We start from the raw sequence: 18,882 nt of genomic DNA, 5'->3' as shown, positions 1-18,882 counted from the left end.
CTTTATTTTGGACAATATGTGTGGATCCCGGGTAAATAGTGTTTTATGTTGAAAAATTCTAGAGTATGTGCTTTATGCAACAAAACTTTATGCAACAAAACTTTTTTCACGGTATGTTTGATGTATTTTTATGATTTAAATTCTACATGAAAGGTTCATATATTTCCAGGGTTTTTTAGAGTTATAGCCTGGTTACCTTTTTCTGTGGTGAGTTGCCCTAAACATTCTGTCTCTTCTGCTTCTCTGCCATGTTTAGAGTTAAAATACTAGCCTGAAAAAAAGGGGTTGAGGATTGCATGATTTGATTGATATTAATGTACTGCAGTAACTCTCATGTCGAAGGAGGGATATCAGTGCTGTATGTTTGGGAGTATGTACTGTACGATGGTACGTATGTGCGTGCATGTATATGTGGTTGGCGAGCCAGATAATGGTGAGGTCATGTGTTTTTCTCAGTCCAGTATCTCAAAATCAAATTTGTCACATGCTTTGGAAACAACAGGTGTAGACTAACAGTGAAATGCTTCCTTACAGGCCCTTCCCAACAATGCAGAGAGGGGAAAAAAATAGGTTATCTTTCAATTATAACACTAGAAATAAATGCAAGAGTAATGGTAACTTGGCTAAAAACACGGTGTACCAGTAACAAGTCCATGTGCAGGGGTATGAGGTAATTGAGGTAGATATGTACATATAGGTAGGAGTGAAGTGACTAGGCAACAGGATAGATGAACAGTAGCAGCAGTGTATGTGATTAGTCAATAATTAATGCAAAAAGGGTCAATAGGTTAAAATATCAAAACAAACTCTGAACCAATGACATTAATTTGGGGACAGGTCGAAAAGCATTAAACATGTATGGCAATTTAGCTAGTTAGCTTGCACTTGCTAGCTAATTTGTCCTATTTAGCTAGCTTGCTGTTGCTAGCTAATTTGTCCTGGGATATAAACATTGAGTTGTTATTTTACCTGAAAGGCACAAGGTAAAGGTTTTTCCTTTTTACTCTGACAATTAATCCACACATAAAACGGTCAACCGACTCGTTTCTAGTCATCTTTCCGCCTTTCAGGCTTTTTCATCTTTGAACTTATATGGTGATTGGCATCTATGCTTTCATAGTATTACCACGACAACCGGCAAAACTGTTAGTCTTTCAATCACCCATGTGGGTATAACCAATGAGGAGATGGCACTTGGGTACCTGCTTCTATAAACCAATGAGGAGATGGGAGAGGCAGGACTTGCCGAGCGATCTGCGTCAGAAATAGGAATGACTTCTATTTTAGCCCTTGGCAACGCTGACGTTCGTTGGCTCGCGTGAGCAGTGTGGGTGCAATAATTGAATAACATAGATTCCTAAATTTATTTTGTGATGCAAGCGGTGTAGTCAGGGTATTAGTGATGTGGAAAACGAGAAACTTGAAGCCCTCCACTACAGCCCCGTCGATGTGAATGGGGGGCATGCTCAGCCCTCTGTTTCCTGTAGTCCACGATCAGCTCCTTTGTCTTGCTAACGTTGAGGGAGAGGTTGTTGCCAGGTCACTGACTTCCTCCCTATAGGCTGTCTCGTCGTTGGTGATCGGGCCAAACAACATCGTGTCGTCAGCAAACTTAATGATGGTGTTGTAGTCGTGGGTGAACAAGGAGTACAGGAGGGGACTAAGCACGCACCCCTGAGGGGCCCCCGTGTTAAGGGTCAGTGTGGTGTATGTGTTGTTGCCAACCCTCACCACCTGCATCTTATGAACTCCATATGTGACTGGAGCGATGTTTAGGATGAGTTACTGGGCCGTCTCAAAATCAACATAAGTGCACTGCATGGATCAGCTCCCTGCAGCTGACAATGGTTCCAGAGCAGTGAAAGTTGTAAACATATCATAGTAGATCTAGCAGAACCCACCACAAAGACAGTTTTCCAACCATCTATAGGGAATTGTTGTACACCGCATGACTCCTGTGTCTGATCACTCTGTTCCGCTGCCATCTCACGTGTTCTAGTAGTTTGGGGGAATGCATGAAGCGACAGACTCAACACTGTCACGCTACATGTCATTTTTTCCTTTTTAAAGTGGATATGGGTTTCCCGCAACCCTGACCGTTTCAGACCACTTTATCTGGGAGATCTGGTTTGCGTCCCAGTAACATTAGAGACCACGGTATGGTTCTTAATACTCTGAAGTCTTTATTAGGAAATGGCTGCTTTCATGACCTCCCCAACGGTATTAGAAACACTGAGACTAGCTTTTCCACTCACTAATATCATTTACCAATAGAGCCAGCGCTTTACGTTGCATCGTAGGCCGGTTGTTATTATTATTATTATTATTTTTATCTCTCTAGGGATTTAATGTGCTCCTTACGTTGCGTCCGGCCGGGGTTGAGCTGCCACGGTGTATAGCATCTGGCTGCTGTCACAAAGCACAACTCTGGTTACACAGCGACACACACACACACTGGGCCAGTATAGCCCTTCTTGCATCAGCTGATATCTGAAAGTGCTGTACAGAAACCCAGCCTAAAACCCTAAATAGCAAGCAACGCAGGTGTAAAAGCACGGTGGCTAGGAAAAACTCCCTAGAAAGGCCAAAACCTAGGAAGAAACCTAGAGAGGAACCAGGCTATGAGGGGTGGCCAGTCCTCTTCTGGCTGTGCCGGGTGGAGATTATAACAGAACATGTCCAAGATGTTCAAATGTTCATAAATGACCAGCATGGTCAAATAATAATAATCACAGTAGTTGTCGAGGGTGCAGCAAGTCAGCACCTCAGGAGTAAATGTCAGTTGGCTTTTCATAGCCGATCATTAAGAGTATCTCTACCACTCCTGCTGTCTCTAGAGAGTTGAAAACAGCAGGTCTGGGACAGGTAGTACGTCCGGTGAACAGGTCAGGGTTCCATAGCCGCAGGCAGAAAAGTTTAAACTGGAGCAGCAGCACGGCCAGGTGAACTGGGGACAGCAAGGAGTCATCATGCCAGGTAGTCCTGAGGCATGGTCCTAGGGCTCAGGTCCTCCGAGAGAGAGAAAGAAATAGAGAATTAGAGAGAGCATACTTAAATTCACACAGGACACCGGATAAGACAGGAGAAGTACTCCAGATATAACAAACTGACCCCAGCCCCCCGACACATAAACTACTCCAGCATAAATACTGGAGGCTGAGACAGGAGGGGTAAGGAGACACTGTGGCCCCATCCGATAATATCGGACAGGGCCAAACTGGAAGGTTATAACCCCACCCACTTTGCCAAAGCACAGCCCCCACACCACTAGAGGGATATCTTCAACCACCAACTTACCATCCTGAGACAAGGCCTGAGTATAGCCCACAAAGATCTCCGCCACTGCACAACCCAAGGGGGGGTGCCAACCCAGACAGATAGATCACGTCAGTGACTCAACCCACTCAAGTGACACACCCCTCCCAGGGACAGCATGGAAGAGCACCAGTAAGCCAGTGACTCAGCCCCTGTAATAGGGTTAGAGGCAGAGAATCCCAGTGGAGAGAGGGGAAATGGCCAGGCAGAGACAGTAAGGGCGGTTCGTTGCTCCATAGCCTTTCCGAGCCTTTCCGTTCACCTTCACACTCCTGGGCCAGACTACACTCAATCATATGACCTACTGAAGAGATCTTGAAGAGTCTTCAGCAAAGACTTAAAGGTTGAGACCGATTCTGCGTCTCTCACATGGGTAGGCAGACCATTCCATAAAAATAGAGCTCTATAGGAGAAAGCCCTGCCTCCAGCTGTTTGCTTAGAAATTCTAGCGACAATTAGGAGGCCTGCGTTTTGTGACCATAGCGTACGTGTAGGTATGTACGGCAGGACCAAATCGGAAAGATAGGTAGGAGCAAGCCCATGTAATGCTTTGTAGGTTAGCAGTAAAAACCTTGAAATCAGCCCTTGCCTTAACAGGAAGCCAGTTTAGGGAGGCTAGCACTGGAGTAATATGATTATTTTTTTAAATGGTACTAGTCAGGATTCTAGCAGCTGTATTTAGCACTAACTGAAGTTTATTTTGTGCTTTATCTGGGTAGAAGGAATGTAGAGCATTGCAGCAGTCTAACCTAGAAGTAACAAAAGCATGGATTCATTTTTGGACAGAAGGTTTCTGATTTTTGCAATGTTACGTAGATGGAAAAAAGCCGGCCTTGAAACAGTCTTGATATGTTCGTCAAAAGAGAGATCAGGGTCCAGAGTAACGCCGAGGTCCTTCAGTTTTATTTGAGACGACTATACAACCATCAAGATTAATTGTCAGATTCAACAGAAGATCTCTTTGTTTCTTGGGACCTAGAACAAGCATCTCTGTTTTGTCCGCGTTTAAAAGTAGAAAGTTTGCAGCCATCCACTTCCTTATGTCTGAAACACAGGCTTCCGGTGAGGGCAATTTTGGGGCTTCACCATGTTTCATTGAAATGTACAGCTGTGTGTCATCCGCATAGCAGTGAATGTTAACATTATGTTTTCGAATGACATCCCCAAGAGGTAAAATATAGAGTGAAAACAATAGTGTTCCTAAAACAGAACCTTGAGGAACACCGACATATACAGTTGATTTGTCAGAGGACAAACCATTCACAGAGACAAACTGATATCTTTCCGACAGATAAGATCTAAACCAGGCCAGAACTTGTTTGTGTAGACCAATTTAGGTTTCCAATTTCTCCAAAAGAATGTGGTGATCGGTCTAGGAGCACGAGGATAGATGCAGAGCCTCGGTCTGACGCCATTAAAAGGTCCTTTACCACCTTCACAAGTGCAGTCTCAGTGCTATGATGGGGTCTAAAACCAGACTGAATCATTTCGTATACATTGTTTGTCTTCAGGAAGGCAGTGAGTTGCTGCGCAACAGCTTTTTGTAACATTTTTGAGAGGAATGGAAAGTTCGATCTAGGCCGATTTTAATTTTTTAAATATTTTCTTTATTATACTTCCATCTTTTATTAAGTTGGCTGACGTAGAAAGTGATATGGCAACAGCAGGAGGGCCAGCTTTGAAGTGGCAGTCTGGGAATATGTTGTTTTTATGTCAGGAGGGCAGGGTGTGTGTTTGTGTAGTGGGGTGCATTGAGTGTCAGGTGTCAATAAGGGTTCCCTTTCAGCTTCCTTTGTCTGACAAGACAGTTGCCTACACAGATTAGCAAGTGCAGTGAAAAACTGCTTTTGTTTCTAGCTCCAACAGTACAGTAATACCTGGCAAAAAAAAACAATACACACAATACATTTTTTTATTAAAAAATATCAGAACAAGCAATGTCAGAGACTGGAAAATAAATATATATACATAGTGTGTATAGAGAGTATATGAATAGAAAAGGTGTGTACAGCAGTAGTTATATAGGATGAGCCTTGACTAGAATACAGTATATACATATAAAGTGGGTGAACTTGATTAAAGTGAACAGTGTTCAATGATGCGCTATGTAAATAGGGCAGCAGTTTTTTAAGGTGCGGTACGGCTGGTGACTAGTAACAGTCTCTAAGGTTCATGGCAGGGTACTGGGCAGAGGCCTGCTAGCGTGACTGTTTAACAGTCTGTTGGCCTGGGGCCTGTTTCTCAGTTTATTAGTCCCAGTTTTGATGCACCTGTACTTTCTCCGCATTCTAGATGATTGCGGGCTGAACAGGCCGTGGCTCGGGTGGTTGAGGTCCTGGATGATCTTCTTGGCCTTCCTGTGACACCGGGTGCTGTAGATGTCCTGGAAGGCAGGCAGTGTGCCCCCAATGAAGCATTTGGCTGACCGCACCACCCTCTGGGGAGCCCTGCAGTTGCGGACGATGCAAATGCCATACCAGGTGGTGATGCAGCCCGACAGAATGCTCTCAATTGTGCATCTTTAGAAGTTTGTGAGGGTCTTAGGGGCCAAGGTGAATTTCTTCAGCCTCCTGAGGTTGAAGAGTCGCTGTTGGGGCGCCTTCACCACGCTATCTGTGTGAAGGGACCATTTCAGGTTGTCGGTTGTGGACCTCGAAGCACGAAAACATTCCAGCCAGCTGGTCTGCACATGCTCTAAGGACATGACTTGAGTTGCCGTCTGGGCCGGCAGCCTTGTTGGGGTTAACACACTTAAATTACTTACGGCGGCCACAGAGATCGAGAGCACACAGTTCCTGTGAGCTTCTGGGGTCTGTGTTGGCGGCTCAGTGTTTTCCTCTAAGCGGGCTCATCCGGGAGCGAGGCGTCGGTGTCCGCGACGTGGCAGCCTTTCCCTTTGTAATCTGTGATTGTCTGGAATCCCTGGCACATGTCTCGTGTCTCGTTGAATTGCGACTCCACTCTGTCCATGTGCTGTAATTCTGCCTGTTTGATTGCCTTATGGAGGTCATAGCTAGACTGTACATGTCCAAGTTCCCTGTCAGCTTAAATGTGGTGGTTTGTGCGTTCAGTTTTGTGCAAATGCTACCGTCAAAGTTTCTGTTTGTATAAATTCTAATCGTCACAGTGGGAACAACATCCTCTATGCACTTCCTGATTAACCCAGTCACCTAGTCAGTGTGTGTATACGTCAATACTATTCTCAGAGGCGATCCAGAACATTTCACAGTCCACGTGATCAAAACAATCCGATTGGTCAGACCAATGTTGAACAGTCTTAATTTAACCCTAGGAACTTCCTGTTTAAGTATTTGCCTATAGGTGGGGCGGAGCAGAATGGAGGCGTGATAAGGTTTGCCGAAAGGAGGACGGAGGAGGGCCATGAAGCCATCCTGGAAGTTAGCGTAGCAATGATCCATGGTCCGTGTTGCACATAGCGCTGGAGATGAGTTGATATAATTTTGACAGTGTTTTTCTCCGATTTTCTTTTATTAAAGTCCCCAGCTTCAGTAAATGCGGCCTCGGGATATGCTGTTTCCAGTTTGCACATACTTAAAGTCTTTGAGAGTCGTCGTGGAGTTGGCTTGGGGGGAATATACACGGCAGTGACAATGACGAAAGAACATTCTCTATGCCTTTTGATGATGAGGTATTCCAGATCAGAATACAAAAGGACTTCAATTCCTGTACGTTAACACAATCACACCATGAGTTGTTAATCATGAAACAAACCCCTCCTGATTCCTGGAGAGTTCGTTCTTCCTATCCGCGCAAGGGAGAGAGTGTACAACATGGCGCCGTCAGAGATGGTCGCCTCGCTTCGAGTCCTCAGGAAACTATGCAGTATTTTTTGTTTTTTATGTATTATTTTTGACATTCTTATTACATACAGCCAGGAAGAACTATTGGATATAAGAGCAACTCAACCTCCTCGCCAATGTCCAGTCTCTTGACAACAAGGTAGATGAAATTCGAGCAAGTGTTGCCTTCCAGAGAGACAGAGATTGTAACATTCTCTGTTTCACAGAAACAGGACTCTCTCGGAATCTGTTGTCGGAGTCAGTTCAGCCAGCAGGCTTCTTCATGCATCGAGGCCAACAGAGAAACACCTCTCTGGGAAGAAGGGTGGGGGTGTATGCTCCATGATTAACAACTCATGGTGTAATCATAACAACATACAGGAACTCAAGTTCTTCTGCTCACCTGACCTAGAATTCCATACAATCAAATGCCGGCCATATTATCTCCCAAGAGTTCCCGTCAGTTATCGTCAGAGCTGTGTTTATACTCCCACAAGCAGACACCGCAACGGCCCTCAAGGATCTTCACTGGACTCTATGTAAACTGGAAACCATATATCATGAGGCTGCATTTGTTGTAGCTGGGGATTTTAACAAAGCAAATTTGAGAGAAAGGCTACCTAAATTCAGCATATTGATTGCAGTACTTGTGTGGGTAATACCCTCGATCACTGGTTATCTAACTTCTGAAATGCATACAAGGCCCTCCCATCTGTAAATCCGACCACGACTCCATCTTCCTCCTACCGTCTTAAAGGCAGAAACTCAAACAGGATATACCCGTGACTATCGGAATCCACGTTTCAAGATTGTTTTGATCACACGGACTGGGAAATGTTCCGTGCTGCCTCAGAGAACAACATAGATTTATACGCTGACTCTGTGAGTGAGTTTATTATGACGTGCATTGGAGATGTTGTACCCACTCTGACTATTAAAACCTACCCTAACCAGAAACCGTAGATGGATGGCTGCATTCACACAAAACTGAAAGTGCGAACCACATCATTTAACCATGGAAAGAGGTATGGGAATATGGCTGAATATAAAAAATGTAGTTATTCCCTCCGCAAGGCAAACAAACAAGCGAAATGTCGGTATAGGGACAAAGTAGAGTCGCAATTCAACGGCTCAGACACAAGACATGTGGCAGAGTCTACAGGCAACCACTGACTACAAAAAGAAACCAGCCACGTCACGGACACCTTCGTCACACTTCCAGACAAACTAAACACCGTCTTTGTCCGCTTTGAGGATAAGAGTGCCACCGTTGTTGCCCACTAACAAGGACTGCAGCCCCCTCTCCTTCTCCATGGCCGACATTTAAATGTGTTAACCCCCGCTAGGCTGCTGGCTCAGACAGCATCCATAGCCACGTCCTCGGAGCATGTGCAGACCAGCTGGCTGGTGTGTTTATGGACATATTCAATCGCTCCCTATCCCAGTCTGCTGTCGCCACATGCTTCAACATGGCCAACATTGTTCCTGTACCCAAGAAGGCAAAGATAACTGAACTAAATGACTACTGTCCCGTAGCACTCACTTTTGTCATCATGAAGTGCTTTGAGAGACTAGTCAAGGATCATATTACCTCCACCTTACCTGCCACCCTAGACCCATTTCAGTTTGCATACCGCCCCAACAGGTCCACAGTCGATGCAATCGCCATCACACTGCACACTGCCCTATCCCATCTGGACAAGAGGAAAACCTATAAGAATGCTGTTTATTGACTACAGCTCAGCATTCAACACCATAGTACCCTCCAAGCTTATCATCAAGCTGGAGGCCCTGGGTCTCAACCCCACCCTGTGCAAATGGGTCCTGGACTTTGACGGGCCACCCACCAGGTGGTGAAGGTAGGAAACAACATTGCCACTTCCCTGACCCTGAACACTGCGGCCCCACAAGGATGTGGGCTCAGCCGCCTCCTGTACTCCCTGTTCACCCACGACTGCGTGGCCATGCACACCTCCAACTCAATCATCAAGGTTACAGAAGACACAACTGTAGTGGGCTTGATTACCAACGACGAGACTGCCTACATGGAGGTGAGGGCACTCGGAGTGTGGTGTCAGGAAAACGACCTCTGACTCAACGTCAACAAAACAAAGGAGATGATCGGGGCTTCAGGAAACAGCCGAGGGAGCAACCCCCTATCCACATCGACAGGACAGTAGTGCAGAAGGTGGAAAGTTTTAAGTTCCTCAGCGTACACATCACGGACAAATTAAAATGGTCCACCCACACAGACAACCTCAGGAGGCTGAAGAAATTTGGCTTGTCACCGAAAACCCTGACAAACTTCTACAGATGCAAACGAGAGCATCCTGTCAGGCTATATCACAGGCTGAACTGCACAGCCCTCAACCACAAGGCTCTCCAGAGGGTGGTGCGGTCTGCACAACGCATCACCGGGGGCAAACTACCTGCCCTCCAAGACACCTACAGCACCTGATGTCACATGAAGGCCAAAAATATCAAGGACAACAACCACCTGAGCCGGGACCGATAGAAGCTGTTTTTCAGTCTATCTCAAGGCCATCAGACTGCTAAACAGCAATCACTAACTCAGAAAGGCTGCTACCTACATAGACTTAAATCACTGGCCACTTTAGTTAATGGATCAGTACTTTAAACGGTGCCACTTTACGTTAATATATCTCACATGTATATACTGTACCTTATACTATCTATTGCACCTTGCCTATGCCGCTCGGCCATCGCTCATCCATATTTATATGTACATATTTTTATTCACCCCTTTAGATTTGTGTGTATTAGGTAGTTGTTGGTGAATTGTTAGTGCAGTAAGCTCTAACAAGTAATCTGTCAGAACTAGAAGCACAAGCATTTCGCTACACTCGCATTAACGTCTGCTAACCATGTGAATGTATCCAATTAAATTTGATTTGAACCCTGCTGGCTGGATGGACGGGGACAATATATCCAGAGAGAGCCATGATTCCGTAAAACAGAGTATTTTACAGTCCCTGATGTCTCTCTGGAAAGAGATCCTCGCCTTGAGCTCCTCTACTTTGTCAAAGGACTGAGCGTTAGTGAGTAATATACTCGACAGTGGTGGATGGTATGCACGCCCCCTGAGTCTGACTAGGGCCCCAGTCCTTCTACCTCTTATGTCATTGGCATTTTGGGGCAGCCCCGGGGTTGAATAGAGCTGCATCGGGAAGTTCAAGTTGATTTCTGGTGTGACCGCTGATCTAATATCCAAAAGTTATTTCTGTCTGTACATAATAATACAATAAACGTTCTGAGAATAAAATATAAATAATAACACAAAAAAAACGAAATATTGCAAAGTTGACTAGAAGCGTGAAACAGGGCCACCGTGTCTGTCGACGCCATCTTGTTACTTGGACAGAACCCTGTTTGCCCTCCTTTTTCCTTCCTTGTGCGGTCTGCAAATGGCATTGCAACACAAACGACTCCCAAATGGATACTAGGATTTGAAGTGGAGACATTTGAAAGTTTGTTAACATGAATCTTTGCACTCTGGTCCCTATTTGCACCCCAGTAACATGATTTAAGCGTTGCTAATGCCCTGTGCTTCTCACGAAGGGGCCTGTCCTATTCTAGCCCCTTTGAATGAGTGAACTACGTAATGAAGTGAGGGAGCACCCCCCTCTGTGCCAGAAGCTGGAGCATACTTTATATTTAAATGGTAACAGGTGTTATATAATGTTACTGTATCTTAAGTAGGAGGCCACAGGTGTTGAAAGTCTCTTTGCAGGGGGCAGAATCACTAAACCCTCAGATCCTGGGTTTCACACAGACAAATTAGCCAAGTTTGTGAGACTGGGAAAGCTGGATCTCTGCCATGCTGCTGTGTTCTCGCTCGCTCTATCTATCTCGCTCTCTCCTCCCTGTTATCCATACGCTCTTTTGTCAAACAGGCATGTGGGCCTGATTAGACTCCAAATTACGCTATGTAAAGGTTGAAGGGTGGGGGAATGAGAGTAGGGGTAGGTTGGTGAGGGGTTGGGCGCACAACAATTAGCTCTGAGTCACTAAGCCAGGGGTATTGTATTTGCCTGGTCTGGGAGCAGGATGCTCTGTGTTGCATGATAATTAAAACGAGACCAACCTTGAGCTAGCTGACGGAAGGGGGGCAGAAGGCATCGGCACACCACCATGCCCAGCAACGAGGTCCATGGGGAAAACCTTCCACTTGCATGGCGCTCTGTCAACCTCCAAACTCCAGCTTCCAGGTCTCTGGCTGAGCACAACCTCATTATCCACAATGCACCCTTGGCGGTGCCTCTGGCCATACTGGTGGTCTGGAGCACATCAAAGGAATGCACCAGCCATTGAGAGAGAGTGGTGGCTCCATAAAACAAGGCTTTGACTGATGAGGGAGCCACTGTGGTTAGTGGAGGTGCCTGGCTGGGCTGCCAGCATGCTACGTTGGGAACAGGAGCATGAGCTGGGACGTAGCTGGCTTTTATTGCTGGAGCCAAGCGGTTGGAAAAGGCAGGTGTTCTAGCCTGATTGGAGAGTGATCTTAACGAATGAATGACAATAATAAAGATAATTGTTATTGGTGGAGCCCAGCGGTTGGAAAAGAAGGCAGAAGGTGTTCTAGCTTGGCTGGCAGGATGTCTGATTGGAGAGTGATCTTAACCAATGACTATGACGATGATAATAATGATGTGGAGATGCCGTCAGCTATTTTTGGTGGTTTATTTGTTTACGTATCCTAGCCATCCGTGTATAGAATGCATCAGTGTTACAACTCTCTCTTTCCCTTCCCCTCACACTCTCTCTCCACCCTCCTTGTTCCACCATCACCTACTCCCTCTTTTCCATCTCTTCTATTCTCCATGCTTAGTATTTGAGTCTTTCTCTCCTTTACAGAACATCCGCTCCTCACCGTTCTGACAAAGCTCCTTTTGAACCCCAACAGGAGTGGTGTGAGAACTGCTTGGCAGGATATCCTTCTGTGTTTGTCTCACTTGATGATGTTCGCGGTGGATAGAAACCATATTAGCACTACTCAGGGCATCGTGCTACAGAGTTAGAACTCTACCCAGACCCCTCCTCCGTATTGGCTGCTTTCCCTCTCTTTCAAACCCAGTCAGAGCTACATAGCATGTGTAACTCTGACTGAATGTTCACAACGCCCCGTCAAAATGATCTCCAGCTATTACCTTATTTCCTTGGTCAGTTATTTTCTATTTTCTGGATGGATTTCAGCCGACAACGTTACTTTAGGTTTTCCATGTTGGCATTTCCCTAAACACTTGTGTGTTTACCCTTGGTCAGTCATCGTTCAACCTACAAGGCTCCAGAATAACAACAGTATGTCATGTACTGTCTGTATCCAATTATTTATATTCACAGGGGGCGCTGTTTTGAAGACACTCCCCACACATTTAAAAAAAATATTCGGAAGCTATAGAAATGCATTTATTCATTTCTACGTTTGTTTTTTTTGCCACATTTATTCTAGTGCAGATCTCTTAATGCATACTTTTAAATTCAATTATGTGAGCTAAACATAAACAATTTAAATGAAAAAATATATTAAAACATTTTCCTTATAGTATACTTTTTAGGAAGTTTTTAATGTTACTGTCCACACTACAACTACAACAACAACAAAAACACTTAAATACATGTAACTTTGTCCTTGAAACATTTAATTGAAATACTGTTGAATTCCATTCATTCCTATGGAGAGGACTGCTTCTTCTGGGGAGTGCAGAGACTTGTGATCCGTGACTCAACCCCACAGCCTGGTCTGTCCAGGGTTCTGAAGAATCCAAGATATCGCATCAGTCTGCACTCTGCACGATCCCCTCTTAAACAACCAGCCTCTTTCTTTTGCTCTGCTCATCTGCCTCTGCAAAACTTCACAAACAGGTTTCTGTGTCCTCCCAAACCAGGGCAGCAACACACTGTACCCTGTTTGTTTACCTGACCCTGATCCCATCCCCACCCACATTACATACCTCATCAAGAGGTACAGCAGGACCTGGAGTTGATCATCTTCCCAAACCAAACTGCCTGCTGCCACTCACACGCTCGCCGATCTACTCTTCCTCCACAAAGGCAACATCGGTTTTCCATTTCACCGGGATTGATGTGGTAAACCTGTGGCGTAATGGATGGGACAGACACGCCCAGAGATGCAGCTTCTCAATGTACTACACTTTACATTCCCCCCCTGCAAGTCCCTCTGAGGAGGGAGGGAGCAAGTCAAGTTCTCTTTGAGACCGCAGGAAGGGTCATAAACATGTGTCTGTTTTTGTTTGAGCCTGGTGGTGAAGAATAGCTGCGATGCTCAAAGCAAAGTCCCATATGGCCACATGCGGAGGAATAACTGCCTGGGTAATATGCCCTTTACATCTAATACGAAGCCCGTTCCACACCCCTGCCTCTGACAATGTGGTTTACATTGTAATAGCATTAAGCTGCCACTTTAAAGGGGATCTCTCTAACTTCTCAGACAGTAAAAAGCACTTCATTAGTCAACTTTATTTGTCACATTTCAAGCAAGAAATTGTTTTTGGCAGTGTAAGTGGGTTAAGTAAACAGGTAAGGGAGAGAGAGGGTTGATGCCCGCTGGATTGAGAGATTGTTAACTGTCTAGCAATAACAGCACCAGAGAGGGAGAACTCTGACAGCAGTCCCAACCCTCTCTCACATTATTTATGAACTCCCCACACCTGTGTTCAAATAGGATTTGTTTTCTTTCAAACACTTTCTGTGTTTGAGCGTCCCTTGATAGGAAGGGTTTCCAGATCTCTTATTTCTTCTCGCAGTTGCCTTAGCGTATTCACACAAGTTGTCTGCTCCGCGACTCCTGTTTTTCGGATTGAATCTTCTCAGGTCCCGGTAGGGTAAGCTAAACTATGTGTGTACTGTCAGTCTGTCACCAACAGCCTGTGGGTGTGACCGCTCTCCCATTCCTATCCCTTCTATCTAAGGATATCGGGCTTCCTTGTCTTGTGCTGACTTAGCCCACCAGCTAGAGTGTGTGTTAGCCTCCGTACTCCGCGGCTAACCTTGTCTTGTGCTGACTTAGCCCACCAGCTAGAGTGTGTGTTAGCCTCCGTACTCCGCGGCTAACCTTGTCTTGTGCTGACTTAGCCCACCAGCTAGAGTGTGTGTTAGCCTCCGTACTCCGCGGCTAACCTTGTCTTGTGCTGACTTAGCCCACCAGCTAGAGTGTGTGTTAGCCTCCGTACTCCGCGGCTAACCTTGTCTTGTGCTGACTTAGCCCACCAGCTAGAGTGTGTGTTAGCCTCCGTACTCCGCGGCTAACCTTGTCTTGTGCTGACTTAGCCCACCAGCTAGAGTGTGTGTTAGCCTCCGTACTCCGCGGCTAACCTTGTCTTGTGCTGACTTAGCCCACCAGCTAGAGTGTGTGTTAGCCTCCGTACTCCGCGGCTAACCTTGTCAAGATATCCTCCACTGCTGTGCTCGTATTTATTTGTTATTTTTATTCAATCTTTATTTAACTATGCAAGTCAGTTAAGAACACATTCTTATTTACAATGACTGCCTACCAAAAGTAAATTAAATAAAAATATAGGGCAAAACGCATCACGACGAGAGACAACACTACATAAAGAGAGACCTAAGACAACATAGCATGGCAGCAACACATGACAACACAGCATGGTAGCAACACAACATGGCAGAAGCACAACGTGGTAGCAGCACAAAACATGGAACAAACATTACTAGGCACAGACAACAGCACAAAGGGCAAGAAGGTAGAGACAACAATACATCACGCCAAGCAGCCACAACTGTCAGTAAGAATGTCCATGATTGAGTCTTTAAATGAAGAGATTGAGATATAACTTCCCAGTTTGAATGTTTGTTGCAGTTAGTTTCAGTCCCTAGCTGCAGCGAACTGAAAAGACGTGCGATCCAGGGATGTGTGTGCTTTGGGAACCTTTAACAGAATGTGACTGGCAGAAATGGTGTTGTATGTGGAGGAGGAGGGCTGCAGTAGATATCTCAGATAGGGGGGAGTGAGGCCTAAGAGGGTTTTATAAATAAGCATCAACCAGTGAGTCTTGCAACGGTTGTACAGAGATTACCAGTTTACAGAGGAGTATAGAGTGCAGTGATGTGTCCTATAAGGAGCATTGGTGGCAAATCTGATGGCCATAGAACATCTAGCCGCTTGAGAGCAACCTTACCTGACGATCTATAAATTACGTCTCTGTAATCTAGCATGTTTAGGATGGTCATCTGATTCAAGGTTAGTTTGGCAGCTGGGGTGAAAGAGGAGCGATTATGATAGAGTAACCAAGTCTAGATTTAACCTTAGCCTGCAGATTTGATATGTGCTGAGAGAAGTTATCAAGGCCACCAGGCACTAGTCGTCCTTCAACTATTTAAAACTCAAACGGGTTACTTCCCTAGATAACCACTTCTAGGAAGGTTGTTAGCCTAGACAGCTATAAAACGTGAGATTCGGATTGCCTCCTGGTATTCCCTCTCCCCTTGTATTACTAGCATGCTACAAGCTAGCTAGCGAGCTAGTTTACAAACTCAACCTAGCTGCCACTGTGTAGTCCGCTTGGCTTACTAAACAACAGCCCTTCGTGCCTGTTTCAGATAAATAAGCCCCCTGCTCCAGCCCTGTGGTCATAGCTAGGCTCTCCCAAAATGATTTAGCAGTTGCTGTACAGCTCCCGCCAGATTATTGTAGCTCTCTACCCTTACTGTGTATTGTGGTAGCTGTTGTATATAGTTTCCTGTTACTATTATGTTAGTTAGTTGACCGTCCGTCTCGTTCTCCTTGTTGGAGTCGGTCAGATAGTCAGTGTTCTCCTCCTCCTCTTCCTCCCGCTCCTCTTCCTCATTCTCAGACCCTTCCTGGAACACACAGCAGGTTCTTAGATGGGGGGGGGGGGGTGATTGTGTGCTAGCTTCTGTAAGGTAGAAAAACAAAACACTAAACCTGGAGAGCTATGTTGTACGTCGGGCATGATAAGAGTTGAGTCAACATATCAATCTAGCAACACAACAAGATGACCCGCTTCCTTATACAGTATCTTGATTAGGACTGGGCTTCTGTCCTCAGTTTGCGACCCCTCCCCTACAAAAATAGGGGTGAGGGCCAAATGAATGAATGATAGGTGAGTGAACGAGTGAGAGATCTAGTATCCACCTATTAGGAGAGACTTGTGTCTTAGACATGCAATGAATGAATGGATGAATAAAAAATTGACAGAATCACTTCTTCCTCTAGCTCGTTCATCTCGCTCTCATTGCCAGACTGTTCCTCTGTGTCCGCCCCTCCCTCTTCATCGTCATCCTCGTCATCCTCGTCTAGAGCCTCGCCTTCACTCCCCATGGCACTGGAGGGCCGGCCGTCCTTCTGTCCATCCATGGCCAGTCCTGCAGGACACACACACACACACACACCTTCATTCGAATGGCGCAGCGTCAGGTTGCAAGACTAAGTCTTGAAGCAAGAGACTTCGAGAGAAAACAGATGCTTGGGGAGACCATGAATATAACGTCAGAAGCCTGATGAGCTGAAAGCAGTAGAGGAGCAGATAGATGTATAGTTAAGAGACGCTACTAAGCAGTAGAACTTAGTTAAGGAGGGTTCGGCAGAGGCAGAGGAATGCCTTCAGTGCCTTATCTTGGTTAAAGGATGAATGGCGAAACAATGAGGCCACTGTACAGCCTGTGGCTTACATCACCCTCATCAATCACTCATAACACTCACGGTACAGACGGACAGACACGCACAGGGTTTTTCAGAAGCGCTCTCTCTCGCATTCCACGTCAGCACCTTGAAACCTGGAAACAATGTTCTGTGCCTGGGTTAATACAGCGGACTACTTGTTCTGTGACTCAGAACGCATTACACCCGCTAAGCGAATGCTTCCTTCTTCCTCCTCTGTGTCCCACGGGGTATTTCATGATCTACATCCTGTCGGTCTCTGGATTGTTTCTCTGTCTCTGTGCATCTCTTTACTTTCCTCTCCATCAGATAGCTGACCAACTGTGTTTCACCTAAAGAAACACTTTCAGTATTGTGCCACTTTAGAACAGCAGGCGCAATAGGGCTATGTTGTATTTGACAATATACTGACACATCGTGTCATTGGGATGTCACTCAGGTATTTATTCATATTCCCCTATAACCCTGAAGTGAACACTTACTTGAGTAAATGTGTTTTTGTTTGTGCAGACTTAAGAGTGTGCGCTTTAAGTGGCAGTCTACAGTGCAGGCAGGTCTGACTGCTGTGTGTTTGTGGTATATGTGTGAGAGGGCCAGGTATGTGTGTTATTATGAGGGAATTAGACCTGTCTGACAGACAGAGAGTGGTAGGAGCTGAAGCAGCCTCCTACACACGGGGGAATGTTGCTCAGCAGGGAGGACAGAGAGCAGGAGTGGGCCAACCTGAGGAGCCAGTATATTGCTTAACTTCTTTGGGACTGGGGGGGCAGTATTGAGTAGCTTGGATAATAAGGTGCCCAGAGTAAACTGCCTGCTATTCAGGCCCAAAAGCTAGAATATGCATATAATTAGTAGATTTGGATAGAAAACAATCTGAAGTTTCCAAAACCTGCTTGAATGATGTCTGTGAGTATAACATAACTCATATGGCAGGCAAAAACCTGAGGAAGAATCCAACCAGGAAGTGGGAAATCTGAAGTTTGTAGTTTTTCAAGTCATTGTCTATCGAATATACAGTGTCTATGGGGTCATATTGCACTTCCTAAGGCTTCCACTAGTTGTCAACAGTCTTTAGAACCTTGTTTCAGGCTTCTACTGTGAAGGGGGAGCAAATGAGAGCTGTTTGAGTCAGGTGTCTGGCAGAATGCCATGAGTGCAGTCTCGTGCACGCCCGTGAGAGTTAGCTGCATTCCTTTTCCTTTCTGAAGACAAAGGAATTGTCTGGTTGAAACATTATTGAAGATTTATGATAAAAACATCCTAAAGATTGATTCTATCATCTGAGCTAGAGAAGCTAAAAATGTGTTCCTTCAAGCCCTCTGAGTCAGTCCTCTATCTAGCATGCCATCCAGAATGGGGGCCGCAACAGAGGACTCAGATAGCTGGGACGGTGACCTGTTGTCCACTTGGCCATCCAACGCAAATTAATTACTTAAAAATCATACAATGTGATTTTCTGGATTTTTGTTAGATTCCGTCTCTCACAGTTGAAGTGTACCTATGATAAAAATTACAGACCTCTACATGCTTTGTAAGTAGGAAACACTGCCGATTTTGCAGGTTATCAAATATTTATTCTCCCCACTGTATAATACTTCAGCGCGTAGACAGCATTCTTGTTATTCTGCAACAATTCCAGTTGAATGCATTGGTGAAAGTACAAACATTCCAACCACTGATGGACATGCTCGCGACGGCCTCCGCAGTGACACCGTTAGGCCTGCTTTCTTTGAGGCCACTACAAGTGTGGTTAAACGACCTCCACTTGGACCCCAAGAAGGACAGAAACACCAAAATACAGGTGACAAAGGTGTGCTACTCTACTTTGCGACTGTGGAGCAAGAGAGCCTACCAAACTACAGGTGTCCCTCTCGGATCAATTCCGGCAAGGTGGGAAGTAGTGATGACCGACACTTCACTAAGAGGCTGGGGAGTAGTGTAGCAACACAGGTCTGTACAGGGAACGTGGTGCCCCCGCTGGAGGAAAGAGCACGTCAACCTGCTAGAACTTCAGACAGTTTACCTAACCCTAAATCACTTTCTGCCAGTTCTCAAACACAATCCTGTCCTCATATCAAGGGGGAACAA

The 18,882-nt window shown here is 45.6% G+C and overlaps 1 protein-coding gene across 1 annotated transcript in view; it reads left to right on the top strand.

The window, feature by feature from the left end:
* The window catches only part of LOC115135893 (UV radiation resistance-associated gene protein-like), a 139,249-nt gene that overhangs the window by 72,890 nt on the left and 47,477 nt on the right, over window positions 1–18,882 (top strand).

Source organism: Oncorhynchus nerka, linkage group LG10 (genome assembly GCF_034236695.1).
Source record: "Oncorhynchus nerka isolate Pitt River linkage group LG10, Oner_Uvic_2.0, whole genome shotgun sequence".
NCBI lineage: Eukaryota > Metazoa > Chordata > Actinopteri > Salmoniformes > Salmonidae > Oncorhynchus > Oncorhynchus nerka.
The sequence above is the reverse complement of the archived record's forward strand: the minus strand, read 5'-3'. Positions and strand labels throughout refer to the sequence as shown.